The sequence below is a fragment of the Mus musculus genome, chromosome 1 (genome assembly GCF_000001635.26).
Source record: "Mus musculus strain C57BL/6J chromosome 1, GRCm38.p6 C57BL/6J".
In the NCBI taxonomy this organism is placed as follows: domain Eukaryota; kingdom Metazoa; phylum Chordata; class Mammalia; order Rodentia; family Muridae; genus Mus; species Mus musculus.
Window position 1 is genome coordinate 160,257,924 of NC_000067.6, and position 20,070 is coordinate 160,277,993.

A 20,070-nucleotide genomic window follows, 5' to 3' on the forward strand; every position below is an offset into this window, starting at 1 on the left:
TTTAGCTATTGTTACATACAATTTATTCTACCATACTGAGAAACAAATTTTTTATACAATTAAAAAATTGACTAATAATATCATAAAATAAAAAGACTGCAAAGTCTGATGCTGAAACCTGAAGATGTGAGATGATTATACCAAATAAAACAGTAAAATTAAATTCATCTATTTTCTGCTAAAATGATGTCATCTTCAAAAGACAGCTGCTTAACTGTATGTGGTGGCACAGTCAGGAGGCGGAGGCAGGTGGAACCCCGTGAGTCTGAGAACAGCCTAGAACAGGTTCTAGGCTAGCCAGGGCTAGAGAGTGAGAGCCTACATAAAATAAAACAAAAAAGATAGTTGCTTATTCTTCTCTGATGATCATAACCTTTCAATATTAGAATTCTAAGAATCAACATAGGATATGGCTTACAGAATTTGTCAGTAAAGAAACCAGTGTTGAACTATCTGTAAACTGTAATATTTCAACAACTAGACATGTGGTTGCCTGACACAGTTCATTCACTTATAAATCTCTACCTGGTAAAGACTGTTAGAATTAAACGATGAATCATATAATGTATCTAAAACACTGCTTGGTCAGTAGGAATGCTTAATTTAAAACTCACTCAGTAAAAATTAATGTATAGGCTCTATTCTGTTCCATGTAATAGATCAAATCTATTTTCATCATTGTATAATAAAAATTATCTAATTTTTTTTTTAGTAGTGCTGAAGATCAAACCCAGGGCCTTTCATGTGCTAGGAATTGTTTCATCAGTGACTTATATCTAAGCCCTATATAATTCTTTCAAACATCATAATTCCCTAGTTCTAGATCTTATGGAGACTTGAAGAAAAGTTTATTCGGGATTGTTTTAAAGACTATAAACATGCTATGTTGTTGTCTTCTTGAGGAATCAAAGCAAGGAAGATAAGTCTATCTGCCTTGCAGACACCATGTTTATGGAAGGCTTGGGCTCATCCTAAGCCTCTCAGGTTGCTTCCTGTTAAGTTCACTACACAACATTAGAAAATAGAAGGGCCAAAAAGAACTCACATGAAAATAGGCTTTTCTGGGGAGAGGATAATGTCAATTTCCCACAATCAGGCCAGAAAGTTTGCTAAGTAAACAGATAGCAGACATTGTTCTTTCTTTCTGATTACCTTGGTGTTCACTAGCAAGAGCACTGTGATGTACTGCAGTGATTTGCTTTTAACCACAACTGGGAATTTTCACAAACATGGTCGAAATCTGATACACTGAGCAAACTATTCAATAATCACACTATGAGAACTTTTGCCTGGCTCATGTGGAAATACCTTCCAGTCAATCAAGGAAGGACATTCTCCAGGGTGTGACTGAACTGCAAAGCCACTGCTCAACCTTGTCATAAGACTCACTAACACTTGTTTAGTCCATCAACAGTGAGTTCCCCTAGCCCACTGTGACCAACAAGACTGAACAGAAAGCCTGTGACAGCAAAGCATTTCTTCTTGATTTTGATGGTGTCCCTCCCAACATGTTTTCCTTTCAGTTTTCTATATATTAATCATTCATTCAGAAAAGTGAAAACAGATTCTTGAGGTCAAGTCACAGCTCTCTGGTTCTGAGACGAGACTGCCCTGAGCTACGGGAAAGCAGGAAAAGGTCCGGTTTTCGGCAGTTAACCTAGGGGAACGGGGCACGAAGGGAACTCTGAAAGGGAGTAGGCTCCAGCAGCACCCCCAGTAGATCAGAAGTCTTTCATGTTTTGCAGCTGGACGAATATACCACTAGGGACTAAGTGAAGCATCAGCCCCATGTGAATGCATTTTATATGTAGTTCTACAGTGGATCCATTAATCAATAACTTATAGCAAGCTTATTCATTGAAAAACCTTCAAGCTATTAACATGTATTTGACATAGAAAATTCAAGCTTACTGTTTATATAAAGAGTGTCATTTCAATGTGAAAAAAAATCAAAAGGTTTTTAACACTTCAATATGTGTGCGGTGTGTGTGTGTGTGTGTGTGTGTGTGTGTGTGTGTGTGTGTGTTTAAAAATGTACTAAACACCCTTAGGAAGTGAATCGTTCCCCCATCTGGCTGAGACACTAACATGTTTGGCTTCATTTTCTTTAGGGAAAGAGAACAGGTTCCCAGAGCAATGTGTTGCTAGGAAACCTTCCAAGCTTATTTATCTTGTGCTGCGGGGCGATAGCAAACATCCACCTGTAATTGGCACAATGCGAAGGGGGTGGGGACGAATGGGAAAGAGTGAGCAGGGCTCCTGGAAAGCTCTTGGAATATGTGAGGTAATCAAGCAAATGGAGTCTTCGCATTCTCACATTACAATTCAGGAATAAATACAAGTATGTTGTTTTAGAGAATGGAATATGGAAATTTGCAAATTTTCTTACTGAAGAAAGGAATTAAAGAAAACCTCTTCAGTATGTAGTTTTCATTTAAGAACAAAAGGTCAACTAAATATTATTAAAATTGAAAGAATCTTTTTGTCTAGACCATATGTTTATCCCCTTAGGTAAAATCAGTTGAATGGAGGTCTTCACTTGAAGAATTTATTAAGAACTAGCACTCCTTTTGGGGCTGAATGGTTGGGTGTGTGGTTTCACCAGCTGAACACCCGTCCACCTTTCCAGAACTTCCTGTCTGGCTGAATTCAGAGAATGTGTACAGCTGACAACAAGCGCTCATTATTTCAAAATGTCACTCTGAAAAGGCTGGAGATAGAGCTCTGAGGTATAGGGCTTTGCCTATCAAGACCACGAATTTTATTTTAAGAATTTTAATTAAACAAACAGGAAAATAAAACTGAATTCCAGCTCTGGCAGGGCTATGGCAGCAACTGTGTAGACATGCAGTAAGAGCTGACATGCCGGAGGACAGCTGCACTCGGCGAGGACAGCATCTTTAGACAGAACCAATGTTTTGAGTCATCCATGTTAAAGACATGTCTCACAGTACTGAGCTTGACACAGAGACTGAAGTAATACATATCCACTCACACAGTAGTCAAACAGAGCTGGAGGGACTTTTGCAGACTGTCTTGCCACTGATTGCCTTTTGTAAGGATGATGGAGCTGAGCAAATGTGGCCAAGTTCTGGATGCAGCCAAACAATTCCCCTGGCCTGTTCTGGACTCCCACGTGTGGACAGTGGCCACCTCACAGGTGAGATGTTTCCTAGTATGGCTGATGCTAACACCCCTCCCCCTTTTTTTCACTTTCATACACATTTTATTTACGCTTTTCCTCATAATCAACTTAAAAAATAAATTTATCCAATAGCTGACTGTGAGAATCCACTTCTGTGTTTGCCAGGCCCCTGCATAGCCTCACAAAAGACAGCTATATCAGGGTCCTTTCAGCAAAATCTTGCTGGTGTATGCAATGGTGTCAGCGTTTGGAGGCTGATTATGGGATGGATCCCCGGGTATGGCAGCTCTAGATGGTCCATCCTTTCGTCTCAGCTCCAAACTTTGTCTCTGTAACTCCTTCCATGGGTGTTTTGTTCCCAATTCTAAGAAGGGGCAAAGTGTCCACACTGGGCCCCCAATGGAGGAGCTAGAGAAAATACCCAAGGAGCTAAAGGGGTCTGCAACCCTATAGGTGGAACAACAATATGAACTAACCAGTACCCCCGGAGCTTGTGTCTCTAGCTGCATATATATCAGAAGACGGCCTAGTAGGACATCATTGGGAAGAGAGGCCTCTTGGTCTTACAAACTTTATATGCCTCAGTACGGGGGAACGCCAGGGCCAAGAAGTGGGAGTGGGTGGGTAGGGGAGTAAGGGGGGAGGGACTGGGGGACCTTTGGGCTAGCAATTGAAATGTAAATGAAGAAAATACCTAATTAAAAAAAATAATAAAAATTTTAAAAGTAAATATAAAAAATAGATTTATTTTATAAGAAAGCAATCAACCTGGAAACAGAAGTTGAAGTAGAAAAATAGCTACTCAAAACTGCCTGCAGACTCATTCTAGAACCTGTAAATATGTTGTTTTACAGTCCAGTGCAAATAGATTTTCAAATGTGACTAAGCCTAAGGACTCTGAGATGGAAATATTTTAGATCATTGGGTAGGCCCTGTGTAATTACATGAATCATTAAAAGAGAATTTTTCCAACTTCACTGCGATGTGACTATTGCCATAGAGCTAATCTACTGCTGCTGCTGCTGGCTTTGGGAAGCAGAATTCCCCAAGTAAAGGAATGAGAGCAGCCTTTACATGCTTGAAAAAGCAAGGAAATGGACGTTCCTAAAGGAACACAGTTCTGAGAACACCTTCAGTGACACCAATGTTTTCTTCCAAACTACAAATCTGTAACACACATGTCCTTATAATTGTTTAACTTATACTGATTTATCATGCTATTAAGAGAGAACTAAAACAATATATTATAAGTAATAATTACTATTAATTGTACCATTAAATGTTTACCAACAGAAGTCAGTAGAATCTTTATATGTTTGCTAAAAGCAAGAATGGCATAATTGTATGAATGTTGCAGAACTAAATCCATTTCTGAGTATGTTACTCAAACATTGAGAAAAGAGAACCCACCCCTCCTCTTTATGTAACCGACTGAAAGCGTGCCATTATAAAATAAACTGTAAACGGTTAGAACTCATGTTACAAATGTCAGGATAGGAATCTGGACAGAGTAAATGACAGTTAAAGGTCATGTGGCTCCAGCCTAAGTGCAAATTCTTGTGGTCCCTTTGGGCTTTCTCTTTCACATCACTCATTCCACTGGCTGTGGTATTTCAGAAGTTCCATCCAGGTCTTCCTAAGGAACTGAGCAATGTTCACAGGCATTTTCATTATGGTTTCATTGCCTTCCTTCCATTTTTAAATGTGTTTCACACGCTCTAAAATAGTGCTTCTCAACCTTCCTAGTGCTGCAACCCTTCAAAACAGTTCCTAGTGTTGTGCTGACCCCAACCATAACATTATTTCATTGCTACTTCATAACTGTAATTTTGCTACTGTTATCAATCATAATGTAAATATCTGATATGCAGAATATCTGATATGTGACCCATTGCGGAGATCACAACCCACAGGTTGGGAAACACTGCTCTAAAATGATATGATGACCAGTATTTTGAAGGACACTGCACTAAATTAAATGGGTCTTCTCATGTATTTCCCAGGTGCTGCTGCCTGGTGGCTATCAATTCGAAGCCACCGAAGAACCTTTCTTAACTCCACTGCTGGCACTAATACCCTCACCTGCCACTTACTGATAAGATTACGTCATATTCTGTTGTAATCAGGAAATAATAAAGAAAAGAGTCTAATGCGTTTAAGGCAGAGGGGAGTGGTAGGGAACTAGTGGAGGAGCATTAGAGAACAGTCATTAACCAGCTGTCTTACTTTTTCTCCACATGAGTAATGCTAGCCTCAGGCAGAGATACTGGAGAGGGAGATTGCAAAAGATTACAACTTGTGTGTTCCTTACAGGAAATTTGCAGGCCGAGAAATGCTTTGGATTTTGAAATCTGGATATTTGCACATATGTAAGGAAGTACCTTGGAGATGCGATCCAAGTGTAACCACTGAATTCATTATGTTCCACATACACCTCATATACTAGCTAGAAGGTGATTTAAACAGTTATGGTGCATGTGTAGGGTTCTGTGTGAGCATGTGTGTGTGCACTTATACACGTACTTGCGAAGGCAAGAGGAGGTTATCGGGTGTCTTGCTCTTCACTTTCAGCCTCATGCCTCTGAGACGGTGCCTCTGAGTGAACCTGGAGTTAAACTGGTGGACGGACAGAAGAGCAGCGCGTGCTCCTGTGTCTACTCCCCAGTGTGCTAGCGTACAGGTGGCTGCACAGCCATGCCTTGCTCTAGATCACAGCCTCGTGCTTTCATGGATACTGTTACACACTCTCTCCACACACACCTTGGCTCCACACTCTCTCCACACACACCCTGGCTCCACACTCTCTCTGCACACACCCTGAGCTTGTGTTTTGACTGAGACCTCCCAAATGAAATCAGGTATGGAATTTTCTTCTTCTGCTAGTCAGTACTCAAAATGCTTCAAATTCTGGAGCATTCCAGATTAGGACTGTTTAATATGTACACTCAGCTTTCTTCGCTCTCCAGGCTCTTTCCTTCTCATTTAAAGAGTGCATTTCTCGAGACTGTGCAGCTGACTCAGTGGGTAAAGTGCTTGTTGCATAAGCATGGGACTTGAGCCTGTATGACCAACACTTACTTAAGAAGAATAACAAAGAAATAAAAGCCAGGAGTCATGGCAAGCATCCCGGTTCTGGGAAGTGGAGACTTGTTAAGGCGGCCTGTCTAGCCAACCAGGGAGCTCCAGCTCAGTGAGAGATGCTCTCTCCAAAAACGTACCTAACAGACGAGGCGCCGAAGGTCAGCCTGTGAGCTCCACATGTACACGCACGGGTGTGGGGACCCGTGCACCAGGGGACATCAGAAAGAGTGGACTTCTCATTTTTAGGTGTGGTCAGTTTGACTGTCTAAAATTGTTTTCTACTCATTGCAAATGAACTTGCTGTACTGGTCTTGAATTTACTAATGAAAGGTATCACCTTATTTTGCTTTTTTGCTTTATTATCTATTTTGAATACTTACTAATATTTGAATTTCACATGTATTGTGGCTCTTATAAGTTATATTACAGTTAATTTTTTTGTTTGTTTGTTTTGGTTTTTCCAGACAAGGTTTCTCCGTGTAGCCCTGGCTGTCCTGGAACTCACTCTATAGACCAAGCTGGCCTCGAACTCAGAAATCCGCCTCCCTCTGCCTCCGAGTGCTGGGATTAAAGGCGTGCGCCACCACACCCGGCTTATATTACAGTTAATTTATTGTGTGTGTGTGCATGCACATGTGTCCCACAGTGTTTGTGGGACAAAGGACAACTTGTGGGAGCTGGGTTTTTTCCTTTTACCATGTGTGGGTCCCAGGGATCAAACTCAAGTTGTCAGCCTTGGTGGCAAACACCTTTACCCACCAGGTCATTCACTAGCCCAAATTTCTGAGTCATTAGGTGGCCTAAATTTGACATATATTATTTTTAATTAAATATTTTTTAAGCCAGTGAGATGGCCCAGTGGGTAAAAGTGCTATATAACCTTGGAAACCTAAGTTCAAATCCCAGATGTCCCATGAAAGACTGACTCTGATGTCCACATCAAGGTGGTAGTATGCGCATTAACACACACATCGCACAGTTGAAAAATTTTAAATATGTATTTGTCTTATAATTTAGTTAAGTTTCCCTATTAACAAATGCAATAAATCTTTGCATGTTTAGGAGTTCAAGTGCTTCCCAACATCACAGATCTTAAATTTGGGCTAGTTATTAATTGGACAACCAAATTCTTTTTATTTTATTATTTTATTTTATTTTATTTTTATTTTGTGTGTGAGTGTTTTGCCTGAATGTACATCTGTGTATCAGGTATGTGCTTGGTGCCATCAACTGAAGGGGCCTTGGATCTTCTGGAACTGGACTTACAGCTGTGAGCTTCTATGTTGATTCTGGTAATCCAACACGGGTCTGCTGGTAAACGGTCAGAAATGGGCACACAGGAGACCTCAGCAGCCCACCTGTGTACACCTTCTCCCTCTACAACAGAAGACAGGTCGACTTGGGAGGCTTAAGCCTGGACTGGACAGAAGGTCTAGTTACCACACATCAACAGATGATCAACAGGTACAAGGTTGTCCTGTGAAAGGCAGTGGGGGGGGAGCACCTCAGTGAAGGGGATTCTCAACATGCTTGTTTGGGGTACACTTCCTTTTTTAACGAGAAGATACCAGTTCTCCTGCACTCAAAAGGAACATTGAGGGGTGCAGAGATGCTTCAGAGATTGAGAGCACTTGCATTCTTGCAGAAGACCTGGGTTCAGTTCCTAGAATCCACATGGTAGCTTATAACCATCTAAGTCCAATTCCAGGGGATCTGATGCCTTCTCCTTGTCTCTACAGGTACCAAGCAATGCATGTGATGAACATACATACATGTATGTAAAGTATTCACATACATAAAAGAAAAATAAGTAAATTGTTTTAAAAAGTAGCATTGCATCAATAATTTGTAAAAGCTATTTATAGAATAGCTTGAGAAGTCTATTTCTTTTATACTTTTTTTAAAAGACTTTTTAAAAAAAACATATCAAACCAGACTTGGTGGCACAGGCCTAAGTTACATGTCCAAGACATGCCTGGGCTACAGAGACAGTTCAAAGCCTGCCTAAACAACTTAGTGTGACCCTGTCTCAAAACAAACAAAAAACCAATATATCTCAATAGCAGAGTGTTAGTCTAGAAGGAATGAAGGCCTATGTTCAAGCCATAGTACCTCCCAATATTAAAATAATTTAAGATTATTAATGTATGTAAAAGATGGTGATATTAATCCCTGCTTAGTAAGTTAAAAAGCCAACAGGACCCTTTCTTAGTCACTGTCCTACGGCCCATGAAGAGACACAATGACAAAGGCAGCTCATATGAAAGAAGGATTTAACTAGGGGCTTGCTTACAGTATCAGATGATACGTCTATCATGACTGGGAGCATGGCAGGGACATGGCAGTACAATGGCACTGGAACAGTAGCTGGAAGCCATAATCTGACCCACAGACAGAGCAGAGAGACTCACTGGGCCATCAAAGTTCATCCCCAGTGGATACAGTTCTTCCAACAAAGTCCCACCTCCTAACCCTTCTAATCTAGTGCTTCTCTATCTTCCTAAAGCTGTGGCCCTTCAATACAGTTACTCATGTTGTCATGTTCTTTAACCATAAATTGTTTTTATTGCAACTTCATAAGCAATTTCGCTAAATGAGTAATGATGTAAATATCTAATATGAGGGAAATCTGATATGTGACCCCTGTGGAAGAGTCATTCAACCCCAAATGGGTCGTGATGCACAGGTTGAGAACTGCTGTTCTAATCCTTTCAGAGTTGTTTATGTGGGCCACTCTCACTCAAACCACCACAGACACAGGTTAATATTTTTCAAAGCAAATGTTCTGGGTTCTAGGATCAATAAACCATTCCATTTAAAATATCAATCACTGGATGAAGAGAATAGACATAAAATATATTTTGAGGTACCTGAGAAGGTTTCTAAGATAGAGTCTTAGTCACTTCTGCAAGAATTTATCAATCTGGATACTAAGTGGGTCAGTGGTTACCAGAGTTATAACAGTCAGTTTGCAACAGTTTGTAAATTAAAGGACCAGAGAGAAGATGGACAGGAGCCAAGAAGTGTACAAGAAGAGATCTTGTCCTATGGGTTTTGCCTTGGTCACCTTCATATTAGACAGAAACACAAACTACTTTGATTCTTTATGCTTTTAACAATAAAAGAAATGGGACATTAATCCCTGATTTTTTTATCTACAAGATTAAGAGATAAAATTAATAAACCATTAGAGCCTATAAAAGACTGTGGGACAACTTCTAATACTTGCGGATCACAATAATGTATGAGGGCAGAGAAAAGGAATGCACTCATTTCTTCTAACTCTAACTCACCAGGCTACAGCAACCAACTTGTTAAGTGTCCTTCTTGTAAATTCACAACAACCTATGGTGCTGGCCTTGCTTCCGTCTCTTCTGACGTGTCTGTTTTCTTAATTACTCATGCCTAAAGATGCACACACCTGTGACAGACTCCTGGACCCATTGTTGACTAATTTATGTGAGCCATGTTGCATTGTATATTGTTCTTCACAGACTGTAGCATACTTAAAGTGTCTATGAGAGCTCCTGAAATATTGATTTCCATTTTCTTTGACCTGTTTAAGTATCACCTGTCTGGTCCTGAGGCTACAGCAGCTTTAGGAGGTGAACATTTATAAGATCTGCTTACCTGTCCATTTCTACTCTTCTTTTTTTCTGTCATCTTAGATTTAACAAACTATTTTTGTTGAATTCCTTAGCACTTCTATTATAAAGCTTCCTTATCAATAAATACTTCTGGAAGTAAAGGAATTTCTGTATTATCTGTATGTTGAAAATGTTCAGATTTATTTAATGCAGGCTAATTTTAAGTCAACTTGACAGAAGGTAGAGTCATCTGTAATGAGGGAACCTTAGTCGAGAATATGCCTCCATTAGAGTGTAGGACAATCTCTTAATTGGTCATTAATGGGGGAGGGCCCAGCCCATTGTGAGTCATGCCATTCCTGGGCTAGTTCATGGATTCTATAAGAAGGCAGGCTGAGCAAGCCATGATGAGAAAGCCAATAGTAGCACCCTTCCATGCTCTCTGCAGCATCACCTGCCTCGAGGTTCCTACCCTACTTGAATTCCTTTCCTGACTTCCCTCAGTAATGAACAGTGATGTGGAAGTGTAAGCCAAATAAACTCTTTCCTCTCCAACTTGATTTGGTCCATGTGTTTTACCACATCAATCATAACCCTACCTAAACTACTGGTTTAGAACTTCCACTGTACTTAACGACATATCCAAAGGCTAAAAATCACTTGGGTGGTTCCCACATGAGAAACTTTAAACCTGTACTCACTCCCACCCTACTCTCAAGCATGCTTTTATCCACTTTTCATCTTCTATCTGGGAGCGCATACAGTCACCCAGAAGTGACCATGACTTCCTCCTTTACCAGACCGCAAACATGTGAGAGCTTATGCTTGCTTCTCCCTTTAAGCCTCACTGGCAGGGGCCTGGTTCAACACCTTGTTTCTCTCATCAACACTACTGCATAACTTCCAAACTAGTCTTGGTGTCTTAGCACTCTTCTAGAAATATTTTCACTGCAATTTTTTTCACAAGCAAATAAGGTATTGTGTTCCCTAAAACTTTTCAGTGGCTTTCCACTGTACTTAGCAAAAATACTTAGCAAGGGTCTGGAGATCCATTGAATTCTGATCTATATTTTCTTCATATCATATTTTGTAAAGAACAAAAAGTGTTCATGACAATTTGTCCTATGAAGTTTTTGTCCCATATTTTAAACATAGCTATATTAGTGCCTATTTTATTATAGTAGAGGAGCACAATTTATTATGAAATTAATACATACACTTAAGTATAGGGAAAATTAATTTTTTACAGACAAGGATATGTAATCAAACAGTTTAGGGACAAACAATTCCTGCTCTAGCTACACTGCATATTTTATTTTAGGGACAAACAATTCCTGCTCTAGCTACACTGCATATTTTATTTTTTTAAGGTTTATTTACTTATTTATGTATATGTATTTATGAGTGCTCTATTTACATGTATGCCTGCATGACCAAAGAAGATATCACACAGAAGAGGGCATCAGATTCCATCTATTAGATGGTCATGAGCCACCATGTGGTTGCTGGGAACTGAACTCAGGACCTCTGGAAGAGCAGCCACTGTTCTAACTGCTGAGCCATCTCTCCAGCCCTATTTTATTCTTTTAAAAAAGTGTGTGTGTGTGTGTGTGTGTGTGTGTGTGTGTGTGTATCTATCTACAACTAACAGCTACTCAACTCGAGGATGGGCATATAGCTATTTTAATTCCTGACCAGAAGATGATGAACCTTAGATCCGTGTCAATATATGGCATAAAAAACCATATGAACACCTTCACTCTGATTTTTCTAGGCAAGCTAGAAAAAAGGTCAAATAGTCTCTGACATGGGTAAGCAAGGAATTTAATTCTGGGAGAAACTTGCTTAAAATTCCATACAGTCTTAGAGGGGGCAAGCTGGAACAATATGTTTTCTTTCTGTCACAACCTTCTGGGAAAAAAAAAAGAAAAAAACTGCACCGAGAGCATAAATGAGCCAAAAGATTTACAGCTTAAAGCAAGGGTGATTTACCTCACAGTACTGGAATCTGTCAGTTCTCAGATGGAGCAGCTTCTGTGGCCGGAATGTTCCTTGAGAACGCCCTTCTTTGTGTATTATTTCTTACACTTATTTCTTTCTGTTTCTACTCCACACTTACTAATTTATATAAATAATGCTAGGGACTTTTTTTTTTCATTACTTCCAGAAGGCAATAGATGCTGTGGAATTTTTATTGTTTTTTAAGTCTCTTTCTTGGATTCTTTGCACTTCCAAGAGAGGAAGAAGCCATTTAGTCTGCTTTTAAATTAAGCAATAAAAATTCTGTGACTATATTGGTTATATCCTCAATCTGGAGCTAAATTATTAAAATTCTAATTCTTTTTCACTTTGCAAAAATTAAGAAGCAGTAATATCTTAAGTTGAATGCTTTGATTTCTATTTTAGGAGAAGTACTCAAAATCTACTATAACCTCTCAAGTAAAATTACATCTTTAAAGGACTTATGGGTTAGAAATTTATTATTTAGAAATTTAAGTATAGGGGCTGGAGAGGGCTCAGTGATTAAGAGCACTGGCTATTCTTCCAGAGGATCTAGGTTCAATTCCTAGCACCCACATGGCAGCTCACAATATGGTAGCTCTTGTTCCATTGGGTCTGGCACCTTCATACAGATATACATGTAGACACAACACCAATGTATACAAAAAATAAATTAATTAAAAAGAAAGACATTTCAGTATAGTGTTTGAAGAATAAAAGAATGACTATCAAGTTATAGAAATTAAGATTATAAATTGGGTTATATTGCATTAAATTTGAATCCATGTTGGATGGCACTGGTTTGATTCCATGAAGTAGATTAATCAGACATGGTTACAAAGCTCATCTAGAAGAAGACAGTACACCTGGGCATCACGAGTGAGCTAATCAAGTGTGTTTGAAACTAGAGAATGAGAGGAGAGAAACAATGACCACGCGCTTTTTAATATGGCAAGAAAATGTTATTCCAATATTATTATTTTTAAAAATCATCCATATTTGTTATGGGGGTATACACAACAGAATCTGTGAGGCTGAGGCAGGAGGATCACTGAGCATTCTAGGCCAGCATGGACTTCATAACAAGTATCAGGCCAACCATACACTGTTTTAAAAACAGCAAAACAATCGCAACAACAAAACACACATACTTAAATCATCTAGCCTTTCACTCTTTACACCAGCATTGCCTGTCACTATGCTGAAGGCTTAGTCAAACCAATGATCTTACAATTAAAATAGACAGTGGATTTATTATGAAGTTAGTACATTGCTGAGGGAACAGTGACACTGGAGGGATAGTGTCTGGCTCTCCTTTTGACTGCTCCTCTCAGGAATGAGAATGGAACTGAACTCAGAGTAAGCCAGACAATCCCGAGTGCGCAGGAAGAGCATTCCAGGTGTGGGGACAATGAAGACAGATGAGAGGGGCTATGCAGTTATTAACACAATGTAGAATGAAAAATTTAGGCCGTTTGTTAAAACTAAGGAGTCAAGATGTCAGGATAGAGCAGGAAACCAAGTGTGGAGACCCACATAGCTGCACAGGCCACATATCCATGAAAGGATACCTGTTTGAGGGGTGCAGATCAGTTTGGATCATAGAGAGGAGAGAAAGTCCTAGCCAAGGCCATAGTTCTAAAGTACACAGACATCAGTTTGGCAGGAAAGGAATTCCAAGAACCCAAATCACAGAGACCTGCTGCTGTCTACCTCACAGGTCCTGCAACAGTTACTAAGAGCTACTGGGCAAGCCAGGCTCACACAACCAGGCTGTCTGCTCAGTGAGACAAGGGCAGCCTCTGCTTTTAAAGAGCTTAAAAATAATTCCTTAATTGAGGTAGGGTGCAGACTTCTGAGTTCTACAAGGAAAGCATAAGAACCATTTGAGGAAGAGTCAAGACATAAAGATTACTCATTTGAAGTGGGAAACTTCAAAGCAAGCATACAGGAGAAATGCAAACAGACTGAAAATAGCATTCCACTGCCTCGAGAGCAGTGATTCCACCACACCCCTACAGGACCAGCAAGCATAGCCAGTACTCCTGTGTGCCAGGCACTGACTGCTGTATGCCTTGTATGAGTTAATTCTTTGAGCTTATCAGTAATGAGGCAGACATCATTATCACCTGACTGTACAGGTGAAGAAATGGGCATAGAGAGACTAAGTGAAATTACCCAAGGTTATAAAGCTAGCAGGTAGGGACCTCATTTAAATCTAGGCAGTCTGGGTCCAAACTCTGGCCCCGAACTGCTACTTACCATTTTAGTTATCATTATGTTTGGCTTTGTTTTGTTTATTTAAAATCTATCTACTGGGGCTAGAGAGATGGCTCAGTGGTTAAGAGGGCTCATGGCTCTCGCAGAGGACCAGATTTGGTTTCCAGTACCCACATGTTGCCTCACAGTCATTAGTAACTCCAGTTCCTGGGGTCCCGCCACAGTCATTTGGCCTCCTTTAGCACTTGTACACATGTGGTGGTGGACATAACCCACAACGGCATATACACATACAGACAAATAATAAATAAACAAATCTTAAAGAAGTCAAATCTAAATACTATAATTGTGCTTCTTTTATTTTTCTTCCCAGTCTTCTATCACATAGACTTTTCATGTCCTTAGTTATTGAGTTATATATATATATTACCTCAAGTTAGGAAGAAGATATACAACAACAACCACAATAACAACAACAACAACAACAACAACAACAAAATAGTGCACAGAACTGGAGATCTATCCAGTGGTCCCCAGTGCCTGTTGCTGTTACAGAGGATGAGAATCTAGTTCCTAGCACCTCTTTTGGGCAACTCACAATGACCTCTAACTCCAGTTTCAGGTGATCCAACGCCCTCTTCCAGCTTCCACAGGGACCCACATACCCATTCACATACAAGCACAAAATACACATAAATAAATAATAAAATCAATATTTTTTAACAAACATAAAAAATACTCCTCAAACTTCATCTATTTTTATCATCTAGAGCTCAACCTTCCCCATGCTGCCACCCCTCATGTTGTGCTGATCCCCAACCATAAAATTATTTTCATTGCTACTTCATAACTGTAATTTTGATACTGCTATGAACCATAATATAAATAAATATCTGGTATATGGGATGATATGCAACCTCTGTGGGAATTCAACCTACAGGTTGAGAATTAATGATCTAGAGTCTGACTCAGCAGTTGTAAACAGCCTTATAAATAGACTAAGGTCTGAATTTTTAAAAGATAGCATGCAACCTGCTACTATTGATACAGTCTGAGGGTATATCTTTTACAATGGCCAACTACAGATCATGTAATTATAGACTTTCTGTTGCCTATAAGAAGTGTGAACACACCAGGCTTGGTGGCACATACCTTTAATCCCAGCACTCAGGAGGCAGAGGTAGGCGAATTTCTGAGTTCGAGGCCAGCCTGGTCTACAAAGTGAGTTCCAGGACAGCTAGGGCTATACAGAGGAACCCTGTCTCGGGGGGAAAAAAAAAAAGAAGTGTGAACACTGAATTGACAGACCTCTGGGAGCTCACACACTGGCCGCTAGATCTCTGTAATGCATTGTTGCACTCTTCCTTACAGACTGGGGAAGAACATATCTATGCTCCTCATGTCAACAGATGCCTTCTGACTACAAGGGCACTGTGCCAAATACTATGAACAAAAATGGTTTGAAACAATTCTTTCAATGAAAAACTTGAATGTCATAACAAAAATACTAACCCCATGCTATCGTGGGTTAGAAGATAGCATGCTTTTACAAACTCATTAAGGAATTTGGGATAAGGTGCATGGAGACAGGAGATAAGGAATGTCATACAGGAAGGTTTTGTTATTGACTATGATCTCGGTAGTCACCAAGTACTAGAGATAGAGACACCACAGTTCTGTTCCACACTCTCATTGTCGAGTAGAAGAGTTACTGTTGGGTAGTAGTAGCCAATAAATCTAGACTTTGTAGATATTCTGGCTACCCAGAGTCTTAACATAAAATTCACAGGATCAGAATACTCTATATGGTATTTTTTTTTTTTTATCAATCCAATCCTCTGTGCTCATTAGAAAATTGGTGTAGATTCAAGTACAGTTGGATTAAATTCATAGTAATTATCTTTTAACTGGGCCTTTTCAATACCAATCCCTAAATCCATATTAGTGAGCTACTCTAATCCATATACATGTGCATCAAGCATCAATTAATCATGTCAAGGAATAGATGTATTTCCTCCTATTATTTAAACAAAACAAAAGAAAATTTTCTGAAGCTAAGGGAGGAAACTAAGAAAGTGAAGGCCTACCAGCTGTGCTGAGTTGTGGCTGCCTGTGTGAAAGGCTGGAAATCTGAAGGCGCCCGTAGAAAAGGCTAGAAAGAATGAGCTGGGACCTAAGAGCAGCCAACCTATGTTGCTGTCACTTGATTAAAGTATGGATCTATTCTAGTGGCTGGTGGTTCAATGACAACATTTTCTGAAAGAAAAAAAACTGATGCACACTCTTACCAGATATTTGTATCTATTCTGGATATGAGAAGCAATTTATGACATGAAGGGGCCTTATAGGAGTCATCAGGCAGAATAACAGATACTAGACGTCTCACTTGTTTGTTTTGTGGTATTGAGGATCAAAACCAGGTTTTGACACATGCCAGCAACCATGTTACTATTCAGCCACACCTAACATTTATCCCACCACCCGTTTCCCAGACTCTCTTTAAAAATAATCTTGGGACTGGGGAAATACCTCAGTGGTTAAGAACAAGTGCTGCTCTAGCAGAGATTTTGTTACCAGCACAAACGGGAACTGCCACTTGCAACTCCAGTTCCAGAGTATCTAATGCCCTTTTGACCTTTGCAGGTACCAAGCATGCATGTGGCACACACGTATACATACAATCAATGCAGTTATAAACATAAAAGAAATCCTTTAAAAATTGCTTAAGTAACTGATGAGCCAGGCTTGGTAACAAATGCCTGTAAGTAGGAAGTGGAAGCAGGAGGGTCAGGTGTTCAAGTTTCTCCTCAGCTACACAGCAAGTTCAAAGCCAGTGTGGGCTACAAACAAAATGTGTGATGGTTAATCATCATTGTCAACTTATTGGAGTTGGAATCTCCTATGAAGCATCCCTCTCCCAGAAATGCCTGGGAAAATCCCCAGACAGGCTTAATTGAAGAGAGAAGACTCATGCTGACTGTGGGCTGCACAATTAACTAGACTGAGATCTGACTACACAGGAAGGAAATGGGAAAGGCAGTGGAATGTCACTCTTCATCTTTTTTTCTGTTTCCACACTGTAGATGTCATGTGAGCAGGAACCTCACAGTCCTGCTGTCAGGCCTCCCCTGCCTTGATAGGCTGTGTTCTTCTAACTGAGCCTAAACAAACCGTCCAGCCTTGCATTGCTTCTTGTTAAGTACTTGGTCACAACAGTAAGAAGAGTAACCAAGAAGAAATGAATACATTATTGTTAGGAAGCCACTAAGGTTTTAAAATGGAATAGCAGGCCTGAGGATGTAGTTCTATAGAAGGACTACATGCAAGAGACCTTAGAGTCTTTTGATCCCTAGAACTGGTAAAAAATAAGATAATACAAAGTTGTCAGAAGGCTAGGCTGACTAACTCCATGACAGACTTTGAATATTTCTCTGTTTCCAAGAACTGGGCAAGTCCAGGCAAGTCCAGGCCTCAGAAGCTGCCCCACCACCTGGCCTGAGGTAAGGACAATAGGTCAGCAGCATTTTCCAACCAGCCCCCATGCCCGCCAGGGAAATGGAATGTCCTCAGAGATAGAGCCAAGATTAAGATAGAGGGGCCAAGTTTGCTGACGTCTTTCCTTTCACAGTTCACCTATCACATGCCATTTTCAAGGGCATGCCTGCAATAAGAAACAGTGAAATGACAAGACACTCCTCAAGTCTCTGTGATGTCACAGGCTTCCTCCAAGCAAAGGATTTGTGCAAAGTACAGAACTCATTAAAATGAGTGTGGATGAAGAAGAGTGGAGAGAGCCCTGATTTAACATTTAAATGTTACTTCATTATATTTTATTACCAGAAACTATGTGGAGATTGTCAGCTACAACTAGAGTTAGTTACACTAAGCCCACTGAATTTGGCAGAAGATCTATCCTTGAGCTTTCGTAAGCCTTTAAACATATGGAATTGCTACCCAAACTCCTTGGACAGTGAGGTATACCTGTATTTCCTTAGCTACTGTCATTGAAAAGTAGAAGACAGACATCATTAATAATTATCCATTTTCTTCTCTATGCCCAAAGGCTTCAGGATATACATAAAATTATTTCTGATGGAAGTTTGTATGACAAACCTTTAGCTCAAGGTTAAATATCTTGGTGATAACCTGAAGTAAATGCCATCATTTGAAATATGTGGAAAAGATGAAAAAATTATTTTTGTTTTATATTTCCACAGTTCAGTTTTCTCTTTAAAGGCTTCAGTCAGAACTGATCCCTGTAACCGCTTCTCCTCACTGGAGCTCTGCTACATAAGAAGCCTTTTGACTTTCTAACACAAATCAACAGAATGACATCAAGCAACACTAACTGAAGAAGGAAGTGTTCAACATACAGTCGGGATCTAAATGGGCCTCTTACATTTACCCACAATCTCTACGGTGATGTTTCCAAGATAAAAACAGAAAACAGGAGCCCTCAAAAGTCTGACTTTCACTGTTGCTGTCAGTGAAGTATGACTACGTTTATTTCAAGGAGCATATATTTTAGACCAACACTTAGAATTAGGTATGGGTAATACCAACATTTATGATTAAGACTGAGTTTACAACTCACTGTGTGTATGTGTGTGTAAATTACATAGAAATATACACATATACATATATATATTTAAATATAGTGTTGCTGTTTCAAATTAATCTTATATAAAAAATATGGCATCTCTCCTTCTCTAGACCTCATTACCATAGAACTCCACCTATATGAAAACTGTCCTTAGAGGATTTGGAGAAGTATCACTTATAGTATAATATACAATTTAATCTATAAAATGCAAGTTCATTCTCAAAAAAAAAAAAGTACAAGTAACTTCTTGGGTCTAAGGGTGAGTCTATAAACACAGGATATAAATACCTGATAAATTCTCGTACTTCCTAACTCTCAGTAAAAATTTTATTTCTCTTTCCAAGAGCAAATTGTTACTGGCTAACATAATATCAAGTTAGCTTTTAGAAGCAGTTTGTTGTCTCTATAAAGTATATGGTAATTTAGTTTCATTAACATAAGTGGAAACTACTTCAAAATGTGCCAAGTTAAAGAATGCTTAAATTTACTCTTCCCCATTCAAAGCCACATTTTCTTGGACTCCCATCAAGTCTCCTTGCAGAGCTATTGGTTGGCTTTAATTTTTAAAGATATTTCCCACTAAGAAACAAAGTTAAATTTAAATCTAAAGACTGAAAAGGCAGTTAACTGGGCTCATCTAGACTTGTTTCTTACCCAGACTCAAGATTTTGTACATTAGAAATGCTAGTGCCATGACCGTTATGGGAACTTAACAAAACAATGAAATCTCACACAATAAACTCATTAAAAATGTATTCTATTCTGACTGGTGTGAGGTGGAATCTCAGGGTTGTTTTGATTTGCATTTCCCTGATGATTAAGGATGTTGAACACTTTTTCAGGTGCTTCTCTGCTATTCGGTATTCCTCAGGTGAGAATTCTTTGTTCAGCTCTGAGCCCCATTTTTTAATGGGGTATTTGATTTTCTGAAGCCCACCTTCTTGAGTTCTTTATATATGTTGGATATTAGTCCCCTATCTGATTTAGGATAGGTAAAGAACCTTTCCCAATATGTACTCACTGATAAGTGGATATTAGCCCAAAACCTAGGATACCCAAGATATAAGATACAATTTGCTAAACACATGAAACTCAAGAAGAATGAAGACTGAAGTGTGGACACTATGCCCCTCCTTAGAATTGGGAACAAAACACCCATGGAAGGAGTTACAGAGACAAAGTTTGGAGCTGAGACGAAAGGATGGACCATGTAGAGACTGCCATATCCAGGGATCCACCCCATAATCAGCATCCAAACGCTGACACCATTGCATACACTAGCAAGATTTTATCGAAAGGACCCAGATGTAGCTGTCTCTTGTGCGACTATGCCGGGGCCTAGCAAACACAGAAGTGGATGCTCACAGTCAGCTATTGGATGGATCACAGGGCTCCCAATGGAGGAGCTAGAGAAAGTACCCAAGGAGCTAAAG

The 20,070-nt window shown here is 39.6% G+C and overlaps 1 protein-coding gene across 11 annotated transcripts in view; it reads right to left on the reverse strand.

Annotated features, from left to right (window-relative positions):
• The window catches only part of Rabgap1l (RAB GTPase activating protein 1-like), a 574,303-nt gene that overhangs the window by 38,750 nt on the left and 515,483 nt on the right, over positions 1 to 20,070 (reverse strand). The window lies entirely within an intron of this gene.